This window comes from Theropithecus gelada, chromosome 2 (genome assembly GCF_003255815.1).
Source record: "Theropithecus gelada isolate Dixy chromosome 2, Tgel_1.0, whole genome shotgun sequence".
Lineage (NCBI taxonomy): Eukaryota > Metazoa > Chordata > Mammalia > Primates > Cercopithecidae > Theropithecus > Theropithecus gelada.
The window spans coordinates 40893514-40907239 of NC_037669.1; the positions used below are offsets into that span (position 1 = coordinate 40893514).

The 13726-nt window shown below is 40.3% G+C and overlaps 1 protein-coding gene across 1 annotated transcript in view; it reads left to right on the forward strand.

The window, feature by feature from the left end:
• The window catches only part of STXBP5L (syntaxin binding protein 5 like), a 473308-nt gene that overhangs the window by 132499 nt on the left and 327083 nt on the right, over nucleotides 1-13726 (forward strand). The gene's annotated exons all lie outside the window — the stretch shown is intronic.

A 13726-nucleotide genomic window follows, 5' to 3' on the forward strand; every position in this document is an offset into this window, starting at 1 on the left:
TTATGGGGTTTTCTAAATATACAATCATGTCATCTGCAAACAAAGACAATTTGACTTTCCCTCTTCCTATTTGAATGCCCTTTATTTCTTTCTCTTGCCTGACTGCCCTGGCTAGAACTTCCAATACTATGTTGAATAGGAGTGGTGATAGAGGGCATCCTTTTCATATGCCAGTTTTCAAAGGGAGTGCTTCCAGGTTTTGCCCATTCAGTATGATATTGGCTGTGGGTTTGTCATAAATAGCTCTTATTATTTTGAGATACGTTCCATCAGTACCTAGTTTATTGAGTGGTTTTAGCATGAAAGGGTGTCAAATTTTGTCGAAGACCTTTTCTGCATCTATTGAGATAATCATGTGGTTTTTGTCATTTGGTTCTGCTTATGTGATGGATTATGTTTATTGATTTGCATATGTTGAACCAGCCTTGCTTCTGAGGGATGAAACCGACTCGATGTTGGTGGATAAGCTTTTTGATGTGCTGCTGGACGTGGTTTGCCAGTATTTTATTGAGGATTTTTGCACTGATGTTCGTCAGGGATATTGGCCTGACATTTTCCTTTTTTGTTGTGTCTCTGCCAGGGCTTGGTATCAGGATGAAGCTGGCCTCATAAAATGAGTTAGGGAGGAGTCCCTCTTTTTCTATTGTTTGGAATAGTTTCAGAAGAAATGTTACCAGCTCCTCTTTGTACCTCTGGTAGAATTCAACTGTGAATTCATGTTGACTTGGACTGTTTTTGGTTGTTAGGCTATTAATTTCTGCCTCAATTTCAGAACTTGTTACTGGTGTATTCAGGGATTCAACTTCTTCCTAGTTTAGACTTGGGAGGGTGTATGTGTTCAGGAATTTATCCATTTCTTTCAGATTTTCTAGTTTATTTGCACAGAGGTGTTTATAGTATTCTCTGATGGTAGTTTGTATTTCTGTGGGATCAGTGGTGATATACACTTTATCATTTTTACTGCATCTATTTGATTCTTCTCTCTGTTCTTATTTATTACTCTAGCTAGTGGTCTATTTATTTTGTTGATCTTTTCAAAAAACCAGTTCCTGAATTTATGGATTGTTTTTGAAGGGTTTTTCATGTCTCTATCTCCTTCAGTTCTACTCTGATCTTAGTTATTTCTTGACTTCTACTAGCTTTTGTATATGTTTGCTCTTGCTTCTCTAGTTCTTTTAACTGTGATATTAGGCTATTGGTTTCAGATCTTTCCCACTTTCTTCTGTGGGCATTTAGTGCTATAAATTTCCATCTAAACACTGCTTTAGCTGTGTCCCAGATATTCTGGTACATTGTGTATCTTTGTTCTCATTGGTTTCAAAGAACATCTTTATTTCTGCCTTAATTTTGTTATTTACCCAGTAGTCATTCAGGATCATATTGTTCAGTTTCCATGTAGTTATGTGGTTTTGAGTGAGTTTCTTAACGCTGAGTTCTAATTTGATTGCACTGTGGTCTGAGAGACTGTTTGTTATGATTTCTGTTCTTTTGCATTTGCTGAGGAGTGTTTTACTTCCAGTTGTATGGCCAATTTTAGAATAAGTGTGATGTGGTGCTGCAGTGAAAGCATATTCTCTTGATTTGGGGTGGTGAGTTCTGTAGATGTCTATTAGGTCCACTTGGTTGAGAGCTGAGATCAAGTCCTGAACATCTTTGTTAATTTTTTGTCTCATTGATCTGTCTAATATTGATAGTGGGGTGTTAAAGCCTCCCACTATTATTGTGTGGGAGTCTAAGTCTCTTTGTAGGTCTCTAAGAATTTGCTTAATGAATCTGGGTGCTCCTGTATATGGTGCAAGTATATTTAGGATAGTTAGCTCTTCTTGTTGCATTGATCCCTTTACCATTATGTAATGACCTTCTTTGTCTCTTTTGATCTTTGTTGGTTTAAAGACTGTTTTATCAGAGACTGGGATTGCAACCCCTGCTTTATTTTGCTTTCCATTTGCTTGGTAAATATTCCTCCATCCCTTTATTTTGAGTCTATGTGTGTCTGTGCATATGAGATGGGTCTCCTGAATACAACACACTGATGGGCCTTGACTCTTTATCCAATTTGCCAGTCTGTGTCTTTTAATCAGGGCATTTAGCCTGTTTACAATTAAGGTTAATATTGTTATGTGTGAATTTGATCCTGTCATTATGATGCTAGCTGGTTATTTTTCCCGTTAGTTGATGCAGTTTCTCCATAGAGTCGATGGTCTTTACAGTTTGGTATGTTTTTGCAGTTGCTGGTACCGGTTGTTCCTTTTCATTTTTAGTGCTTCCTTCAGGAGCTCTTGTAAGGCAGACCTGGTGTTGACAAAATCTCTAAGCATTTGCTTGTCTGTAAAGGATTTTATTTCCCTTTGCTTATGAAGCTTAGTTTGGCTAGATATGAAAATCTGGGTTGAAAACTCTTCTCTTTAATAATGTTGAATATTCCCCCCCACACACTGTCTTCTGGCTTGTAGGGTTTCTGCAGAAATATCCGCTGTTAGTCTGATGGGCTTTCCTTTGTGGCTAACCTGACATTTTTTCCTTCATTTTAACCTTGGTGAATCTGACGATTATGTGTCTTGGGGTTGCTTTTCTCAAGGAGTATCTTTGTGGTATTGTGTGTATTTCCTGAATTTGAATGTTGGCCTGGGCCTGTCTTGCTAGGTTGGGGAAGTTCTCCTGGGTAATATCCTGAAGAGTGTTTTCCAACTTTGTTCCATTCTCTCCATCACTTTCAGGTATAGCAGTCAAACATAGGTTAGGTCTTTTCACATAGTCCCATATTTCTTGGAGGCTTTGTTCATTCCTTTTCATTCTTTTTTTTTCTAATCTTGTCTTCACGCTGTATTTCATAAGTTGATTTTCAGTCTTGATTTTCATTCTTTCTTCCGCCTGATTGATTTGGCTGTTGATACATGTGTATGCTTCAAAAACTTCTCGTTCAGTGTTTTTCAGCTCCATCAGGTCATTTATGTTCTTCTCTTAATTGGTTAATCTAGTTAGCAATGCATCTAACATTTTTTCTAGGTTCTTAGTTTCCTTGCATTGGGTTAGAATATGCTGCTTTAGCTCGCGGGAGTTTTTTATTGCCTACCTTCTGAAGCCTACTTCTGTCAAATTCATTCCCCATGCAGTTTTGTTCCCTTGCTGGCGAGGAGTTGTGATCCTTTGGAGGAGAAGAGTTGTTCTGGTTCTTGGAACGTTCAGCCTTTTTGCGCTGGTTTCTCCCCATCTTTGTGGATTTATCTACCTTTGGTCTTTGATGTTGGTGACCTTTGGATGGGGTTTTGGTGTGGATGTCCTTTTTGTTGATGTTGATACTATTCCTTTCTGTTAGTTTTCTTTCTAATAGTCAGGCTGTCTGCTGCAGGTCTGCTGGTGTTTGCTGGAGGTCTACTCCAGACTGTTTGCTTGGGTATCACCAGTGGATGCTATAGAACAGCAAAGATTGCTGCCTGTTTCTTTTTCTGTAAGCTTCATCCCAAAGGGGCACCCGTCAGATGCCAGCCGGTGCTCTCCTATATGAGGTGTCTGTCGACCCCTGCTAGGAGGTGTCGCCCAGTTGAGGAGGCAGTCTGTTCCTTAGCAAAGCTCGAGCACTGTGCTGGGAGATATCTATTCAGAGCTAGCAACCAGGAATGTTTAAGTCTGCTGAAGCTGTGCTCACACCCGCCCCTTCCTCCAGCTGCTCTGTCCCAGGGCGATGGGAGTTTTATCTATAAGCCCCTGACTGGGGCTGCTGCCTGTCTTTCAGAGAGGCCCTGCCCAGAGAGGAGGAATTTAGAGAGGTAGTCTGGCTATAGCACCTTTGTGGAGCTGCGGTGGGCTCCATCCAGGTGGAACTTCCTGGCGGCTTTGTTTACACTGTCAGCAGAAAACCACCTACTCAAGCCTCAGTAATGGTGGACGCCCCTCCCCCGACAAAGATGGCATGTTTCAGATCGACCTCAGACTGCTGTGTTGACAGCAAGAGTTTCAAGCCAGTAGATCTTAGCTTGCTGTGCTCCGTGGGGTTGGGATCCACTGAGCTAGACCACTTGGATCCCTGGCTTCAGCCCACTTTCCAGGGGATTGAATGGTTCTGTCTCACTGGCATTCCAGGTGCCACTGAGGTATGAAAATCAACTCCTGCAGCTTGCTCGGTGTCTACTCAAATGGCTGCCCTGTTTTGCTCTTGAAACCTAGTCTGCGGGTTGTGAAGACTATGGAAAGTGTAGTATATGAGCCGGAATGCAGTGTTCCTCACAGCACAGTCCCTCACGGCTTCCCTTGACTGAAGGAGGGAGTTCCTCAACCCCTTGCACTTCCTGGGTGAGACAACCCCCCACGCTGCTTCTGCTCGTCCTCGATGGTCTGCACCCACTGTCTAACCAGTCCCAGTGAAATGAACTGGATACGTCTGTTCGAAATACATAAATTATTCGCCTTCTGTGTTGATCTCACTTGGAGCTGCAGACCAGAGCTGTTCCTATTTGGCCATCTTGCCAGCCGCCCTTGCATTTCTATTTAAGTTTAAGAAATGGCTTGAAAAATTCCACAAACACCCTTGTGAGATTTTGATTAGAACTACCTTGAATCTATAGATAATTTTCGGGAGAACTGACATGGCTATGGGAGATGGCAATATTGACTCTCTGTCATTGACAATGACAATAGTGATTCATTCAATCTGTGGACATATGTTATATTCCTTTGTTTGCTTAGAGTCTTTGCTTTCCCCAAGTAACATTTATAGATTTTTTTGTAGAGGTGTTCCACATTTTTTTAGGTTTTGTCTTAAATATTTGATTTTTTAAAAATTTTCAACTTTTAGACACAGAGGATGCATGGGCATGTTTATTACATGGACATATTGTGTGATGCTGAGGTTTGGACTGTGGATCCTGTCACCCAGGTGGTGAGCATAGTACCAAATAGGTAGTTTTTCCATCTAGTATGTAGTTTGCCTTCCTCCATCTTCTAGCAGTTCATAGTGTCCATTTTTCCAATGTTTATGTCCATGTGTGCTCAATGTTTAGCTCCTACTTTTAAGTGAGAACATGTAGTATTGTTTTCTGTTCCTGCATTAATTCTTTTAGGATTATTGCCTCTAGCTGAATTTTTGTTGCTGCAAAGGTCGTGATTTTATTTTATTTTTTATGGCTGCATAGTATTCTATGGTGTATATGTACCACATTTTCTTTATCTGATCCACTGTTGATGGGCACCTGGGTTGATTCCATGTCCTTGCTATTATGAATAGTGCTGTACTAAACATATGAGGGCAGATGACTTTTTGGTAGAATGATTTCTTTTCCTTTGGGTGTATACCTAGTAATGGGATTGCTGGATCAAATGTTAGCTCTGCTTTAAGTTCTTTGAGAAATATTTGATATTTTTAATGCTTTTGTAAATGGTACTTATATATACATATTTTATAATATATTCATACATATTTATACATTATATAAACACACACACATCTTTTATTTGTTTTTGTTACCATATTACACTGGGTAGGACCTTGTATTAACTATTTATTGCTATGTAACAATATTACCATAAACTTAATGACTTAATACACATTTATTATCTCATAGTTTCAGCGGATTAGGAGACTAGTCATAGCTTACTTGAGTTTACAAAAAGTTTTAAAAATGTTTTTCAGAGATAGAGTCTCACTATGTTGTTCAGGCTGGCCTCAAACCCCTAGGCTCAAGGGATCCTTCTTTTTCAGCCTTCCAAGTATCTGGAACTACAGGCATGTGCCACCATGTCTGGCTTATTAAGAATTAAAAAATATATATTCTTAGCTGACTTTTTAGTTGCAGGGTCTTGCAAATTAAAATTGTGGCCAGGGCTGTGCTATCTTCTGAGGTTTGACTGGGAAAGGATCCTTTTTCAAGCTCATTTTGTTGTTGGTAGCATTCACATAACTTGCATGTTGTTGGATTGAGGGCCTAAACTTTTTGCTGGCTGTTTGGCCAGAGGTGATCCTCAGTTTTTTGCCATATGCCCTCTCAATAAGCCAGCTCACAACAGAATACCTTGCTGCTTCAAAATCAATAAGGGTGTGAGTTTCCTTACAAGATGGAGGTCGTAATCATATGTGATCACAGAAGTGCTATCCCATGACCTTTGTCATATTCTATTAGTTAAAAGGAAGTCACAGGTCCCATGCACACTCACGGGCAAGAATACTATGAGGTGGGACTTGTGGAAACTACCTTTGAGTTTGTCCCCTATAGGCCTCCAGTATAGTACTGACTAAAATGGACAAGAATGGTGGTTTTCCTGTCTCATTACTGATTGTAGGGGAAATGTTTGCATTACTTCACCTTTAAGTGTGATGTTTGCTGGAGGATTTTTGTAGATGGTCTTTGTAAGATTAAGAAAGTTTATTTTGCTCTTATTTTCCTATAAGGATATATGTATATATGCTTATAGGAAAAATATATTTTAAACCATTGAATGGGTGTTGAATTTTTTCATATACTTTCTCATGTATCTATTGAGATGTGACAAGACCAGCTCGGTTGGGGAGACCCTAACCCAGCAGCGCTAGAGGAATTAAAGACACACACACAAAAATATAGAGGTGTGAAGTGGGAAATCAGGGTTCTCACAGCCTTCAGAGCTGAGAGCCACGAACAGAGATTTACCTACATATTTATTAATAGCAAACCAGGCATTAGCATTGTTTCTATAGATATTAAATTAACTAAAAGTATCCCTTATGGGAAATGAAGGGATGGGCCAAATTAAAGGAATAGATTGGGCTAGTTAACTGCAGTGGGAACATACCCTTAAAGCATAAATCACTCGTGCTATTTTTGTGGCTTAAGAATGCCTTTAAGCAGTTTTCTACCCTGGTTGGGCCAGGTGTTCCTTGCCCTCATTCCCGTAAACCCACAACCTTCAAGCTTGGGTGTTAGGGCCATTATGAACATGTCACAGTGCTACAGAGATTTTGTTTATGGCCAGTTTTGGGGCCAGTTTATGGCCAGATTTTGGGGGACTTGCTCCCAACATGTCTCCCTTCTTTGATTTGCAAAGAGATAAAAGCAAGGGCAGCTTTGTCACAGTGAGCTACTTTTCGCAGGAGTCGGGATCCGCGTCTGCAGACTATACAAAGACAAACAACATAGATTAAAAGCACAGTCATCATTGAAATCACAGAGCTTCCAAGTGTTTTTATCCATTTAAATGGTTTACTAGCTGCTAATTTGTCTGGAGCTCCTTTAAAGCACTCCAGTTCCTAGCGTTAAGGTCAGGTGTGCGTGGGATGCTTTAAATATTTGTTCTTTTAATTTTGCTGTATCCAAAGACAAGTTTGTAGAGTGTCCTTCTAGATGCTTTTTTATTCTTTCCCAAATTTTGATCTTTGTAAGAGAATTTAATAGTGTCCACAAATCCCTATGTTTAACTCCTAGAGTGGGCCATATCATTTGCGGTTGAGGTGCCACTATACTGCCATGGTTCCAGATAATAGGAACTTTTGCCATACTTCTTATCATGTCTACTATCTGACCATTTTGTTCAGATCATCTGAACATAGTGTGGCCCTGGCACACAGACTGAGAGGTGCAATTCAAGCTAAGCATCCCCTTAGGGGTCCAATTAATAACTATTCCATAGGAATCGTTGTGTAGCACCTCTGCCTGTTCTGCAAAGCAATCTTCCTAAACAAGTACGTTCATTTTTTCTAACTGGGTCCAATCCTGTTTACAGAATAGGTTTTTAAGGGCGATATGCCTCAATTATAGGAGCAGATTTATTATGGTAAATAGTGAGATCAGAGGGCATGTGTAACTTGTCATAGAGTGATTGCATCCAGGCATTATTGCCAGTCCTTATTGAAGGAATACTCATGGCAGTGGTGATAACTGCTATCATAGCTACCATTAAATTATTCATTGTGACTGGTTGTCCCACTTTCCTCAGGTTTTCTTCTGCCATCTGTGACAGCTTCTTGATCTGTCCCCAGGTGGGTGGCTGTGTTCGACGGGTGTTGCTTGTGACAGTTGGGGTCCTCCTCAGCGTCAGTCTCGACATGACTGCAACCGTGGGGTCCTCAGGATCCTCACGGAGTCTCTTCCTTGGCTCTGACTCATGATAAGGTTTCAGGTGTCTTGATGGTATCCAAATCGGTTGTTGATTTTTGCCTGGAGAAATACAAGCATAACGTCTACCCTAAGTTATTACTTTACGTATTTCCCAACTTTTTGTTATCAGATCTCTCCACCAAATCGGTTGTTCTGCTTCTGTCTTTGCAGCTGATTTCTGTAGATGCTGTTCAGCTGCTGATAACATCTGGCCTTTGGGCAGGCTCAAAAAATTTAAAGTTAATAATGCTAGGTTCAGTTACATCTGTGGGGTTCCATCATTGTTTCTCCCTTTCTGCTTTTGCAACTGCTGTTTTAGGGAGAGATTCATTCTTTCCACCATGACTTGTCCTTGAGAATTGTATGGGATACCAGTAATGTGTTTAATATTCCACATAGAGAAAAATGTAGCTAGAGTTTGGCTAGTATAGCCTGGGCGTTATCTGTTTTAATAGAAGCTGGAATGCCCATCACCACAAAACACTGCAAAAGATGATGTTTAACACAGACAGAAGACTCTCCTGTTTGGCATGTAGCCCAGACAAAGTGAGAAAATGTGTCCACACATACATGTACATAACCTAGTCTCCCAAACAAGGGAACATGTGTGACATCCATTTACCAAATAGAGTTAGGTTCCAGTCCTCAAGGATTAACTCCTCCTGTAAAAGATGAGGAAGGTACCATTTGGCAAGATGGGCATCACTGGATAATAGCTTTAGCTTCTTTCCAGGTAATGCTGTATCTGCGTTTGAGACCAGAGGCATTAACATTGGTGAAATTGTGAAAGTGTCTAGCATTAGATATTGCAGTAGCAACTAGGCAATCAGCCATTGGATTCCCTGCAGTCAAAGGTCCTGGAAGAGGTGTATGAGCTCTAATGTGAGTGATGTGAAAAGGGTGCATTCTACTCCTAACTGCTGTTTGCAGTTGGATAAATAAAGTCATCAGTTGTTCTTCTGTATGAAATCATAACTGAGCATTTTCAATTAACTGTGTGGAATGAACCACGTATGAAGAATCAGAAATCACATTAATAGGCATATCTAAAGCAGTCAATACCTCAATTACAGCTACAAGCTCCGCTTTTTGAGCTGAAATATAGGGCATCTGAAAAACTTTACTTTTTGAGCCAGAATAAGAAGCTTTATCATTACTAGACCCATCTGTAAAAACATTCTCAGCACCTTCAATTTGCTTAAATTTAGTTATTTTAGGGAGAATCCAATTAGTTAATTTCAAAAACTGAAACAGCTTCGTTTTAGGAAAATGATTATCGAGAATACCCACGAAGTCAGCTAAATGGGTTTGCCAAGTAAGACTATTTATAAAAGCTTGCTGTATTTGTGCCTTCGTGAGAGGTACAATAATTTTTCCAGGATCATATCCATGTAATTTAACAATCCGAGTTCTCCCAATCCCTATCATAGTAGAGATTTGATCTAAATAAGGAGTTAGAGTCCATGAATTAGTATGTGGAAGAAAAAGCCACTCTACTAAGTCCTGTTCTTGGACACTAACACCAGTAGGTGAATGCTGAGTTGAAAAGATTAGCAAATCTAGAGTCTTCTCTGGATCTATTCTATTTATCTTTATGGATTTCTATTTAGCTTTATGGATTTCTTCTCAATCAGTTGTAACTCTGCCTCTGCCTCCTTTGTTAATTGCCGAGGGCTAGTGAGACTAGGATTTCCTTTAAGAATAGAAAATAGGTTACTCATGGCATAGGTAGGAATGCCTAGAGCAGGTCATATCCAAATAATATCCCCCCTAGTAATTTTTGAAAATCATTTAATGTGTTTAATTTATCCCTATGTATGGTTACTTTCTGTGGCACAATGGTAGTGTCATTTACTAAGGTCCCCAAGTAGGAGTAAGGAGTAGTAGTCTGAATTTTGTCAGGAGCTATAATTAAACCAGCGTGAGAAATTGAATTTTGCAAGTGATCATAACATTGGAGTAATATTTCTCGAGTGGGGGCAGCACAAAGTATATCATCCATATAGTGAATAATGTAACACTGTGAACGTTTTTTGTGAGTAGGTTCAATTGCTTGCCCCACATATGTCTGGCAAATAGACTGTTTAACATGCCCTGTGGCAACACTTTCCAATGATAATACTTAGCAGGCTGCAGGTTGTTTACTGCAGGAATTGTAAATGCAAACCTTTCATAGTCTTGCTCAGCTAAAGGGATAGTAAAGAAACAGTCTTTTAAATATATGACTATTAAAGGCCAAGTTTTTGGAATTACAGCAGCAGAAGGCAATACTGGCTGTAATGCTCCCATAGGTTGTATAACTGAATTGATGGCTCTTAAGTCAGTTAACATTCTCCATTTTCCTTCTTAATTACAAAAACTGGAGAATTCCAAGGAGAAAATGTTGGAGCTATGTGCCCATTTTCTAACTGTTCAGCAACTAACTCCTCTAAAGCCTCCAGTTTTTCTTTGCTTAGCGGCCATTGTTCTATCCAAATTGGCTTATCTGTTAACCATTTTAAAGGTACAGGTTCTGGAGGCATAACAATGGCCACCATCAAAAATTATTTCCTAATCTTTGGCAGGAACTTTGTTTTTCTGCTTGAAGTGGTTCTTTCAAACCTTGCAAATTTTTTCTAGTCCCATACCAGGGACATACCCCATTTCATGCATTGTATGTTGACTTTGAGGGCTATATAATTGTTCTGGAATTAGAACTTGTGCTCCCCATTGTTGTAATAAGTCTCTTCCCCCTAAATTTATAGGTACAGAAGTTATAATTGGTTGAATAGTCCCAGGTTGTCCATTGGGCCCCTCACAATGCAAAAGATAACTACTTTGATATACTTCAGTGGCTTTACCAACTCCAACTATGTTAAATTGAGTAGGTTGAATTGGCCACGTGGACGGCCAGTGCTGTGGAGAAATGATTGAAATGTCCACTCCTGTATCTACCAAACCTTTAAATTTCTTTCCTTGAATAGTTATTTCACAGGTAGGATGTTTATCAGTAATTTGATTTACCCAATAAGCTGCTTTGCCTTGTTTATTTGTGCTTCTAAATCCTTCTGTTCATTTAATTTCACTTTTTCCCATTCCCACATACGGCACAATCAGGAGCTGTGCTATGCGCTCTCCTGGCTCTGCTTTCCAGGGGACAGACTATAACAATTTGAATTTCCCAATTATAATCTTAATTAATGACTCCTGTACATATTTGTACGCCTTTTAAACTCAAACTAGACCTTCCTAAAAGTAATCCTATTGTCCCTGCTGGCAAGGGTCCACAGACTACTGTTGGGACCTTTTGCAGGGGCTCCCCAGGCAGAAGGCTCACAGCTTTTGTGCAGCATAAATCTACTGTGGCACTACTGGCTGTGGCAGGGGACAGTCATTGTACAGGCATGAGGGAATGGCCTGAGCTGGAAATGCCACAGTTTAGAATGGGGACCGGGATGGGCCCCTCATGGCGTTTTCTGAAATTGGGTTCCCATCTTTATCAAACTTACAGTGACACTGACTAACCCAATGTTTTCCTTTTTTACATTTTGGACATATTTTAGGCTCAACAGTTTTCTTTTTTTCCGTATCTGGTGGCCTGACTCGCTGGTTTTTTCTACATTTTTTTTTTTTTTTTTTTTTTTTTTTTTTAGTATGACCATGCTTCCCACAGTTAAAACAAGCTGCAGGAAATGCAGTATTTCCTTTATCCACTCTCAGTTCTGCCATTGCCTGTGCCAACAAGGTAGCTTTATGCAGATTACTTCCAATACCATCACAGGCCTTGATATAATCAACTAAATGTGCTTTCCCTCTGATAGGTCGTAGAGCAGCCTGGCAATTGGGATTAGCATTGTCAAAAGCTAATAACTGCAACACTATATCCTGAGCAGCTGAATCTGCAATCAACTTTTTAAGAGACTCCTGTAACTGAGCTATAAAATCAACATATGGTTCCCTTGGTCCCTGTTTTATAGCACTAAAGGGAGGGTACTGTTCCCTACCTGCAGTGATTTTTTCCCAAGCTCTAATGCACACTTCTCTAAGCTGTTCTATGGCATCATCCTGCATGACCAGTTGTACATCTAAACCAGCCCAGCTGCCAACCCCTAAAGTTGGTCTGCAGTTATATTAATTTGAGGTTGGGCCTGGGCATTGTGAGCAGCCTGAATGGAAGCTTCATCTGCCCACCAAGTTTTAAATTGTAAGAACCGAGCAGGAGTTAGACAAGCTCGAGTAAGAGCATCCCAGTCAGTAGGAATCATCCGGCTGGAAATGGTAACATTCAACAGTCCCATTACAAAAGGAGAACCTGGTCCATACTGACTTACTGTTTGTTTTAATTCTTTGAGTAATTTTAAAGGAAAAGGCTCAAATGTAGCTGTAATATTTCCCTGTTGATCTGTGGGGTATATCCTAACAGGGAATTGCCAAGCTTCTAAATCACCCTCTTGTCTAACTTGCTGAGTTCCTGCCTGAGTAGAACTAAGAGTCATTGCTCGAGGTGCGGCTCTAACAGTCACTGGGGCAACTACTTTTCGCCCAGTGTCCTCCGGAAAAGAAAGGTCTGGGGGGTCGTTTTCCTTCAAAATAATAAGGAGGGGGTGCAGAAGGGTAGGGATGAACCTCTCCTTCCTTTGCCGCTTTAACTTTAGCTGGCAAATAAACACGCTTTGTTACCTCTTTTGTTACTTGGCTATATATACTGTCCTTCCTCCTCCTCATTAGTGTGAAAAAGTTCCAAGGTGGAACGAAGCAGACCCCATACCTGTCCCACTGTTACCCTGATGCTTCCGAGCTCCCCTTCTTACTCACCATGGGGATTGCTTTAAGAGTACTCGGGTGTCCTCCAGCTAGTTTTCCATTCCAACTGTCGCTCCAGCGACCCTTTGACCTGGATTCAAGCCTCACAGTGGACGCCACTTGCCGAGACCAGCTTGGTTGGGGAGACCCTAACCCAGTGGTGCTAGAGGAATTAAAGACACACACACAGAAATATAGAGGTGTGAAGTGGGAAATCAGGGTTCTCACAGCCTTCAGAGCTGAGAGCTCTGAACAGAGATTTACCCACATATTTATTAACAGCAAACCAGTCATTAGCATTGTTTCTATAGATATTAAATTAACTAAAAGTATCCCTTATGGGAAACAAAGGGATGGACCAAATTAAAGGAATAGATTGACCTAGTTAACTGCAGCAGGAACATACCCTTAAGGCATAAATTGCTCATGCTATTGTTTGTGGCTTAAGAATGCCTTTAAGCTGTTTTCTGCCCTGGGCAGGCCAGGTGTTCCTTGCCCTCATTCCTGTAAACCCACAACCTTCAAGCTTGGGTGTTAGGGCCATTATGAACATGTCACAGTGCTGCAGAGATTTTGTTTATGGACAGTTTTGGGGCCAGTTTATGGCCAGATTTTGGGGGGCCTGCTCCCAACAGAGATGAGCATGTAATTTTTCCCTTTTTAAATGTGTTATTGTGGTAAGTTACATCAGTTGATCTTTGAATGTTAGATGACCCTTGCATTCCCAGAATACATACAAATTTTGTGATGTATTAGCATTATTATATGTGCTAATATATGCTGGGTTTGCTAATATTTTGCTAATAAGTTGAGATTTTAATCTCTATGTTCACAAAAGTTTAGTATGTAAGTTTCCTTTCTTTTGATCTCCCTGTCAAGTT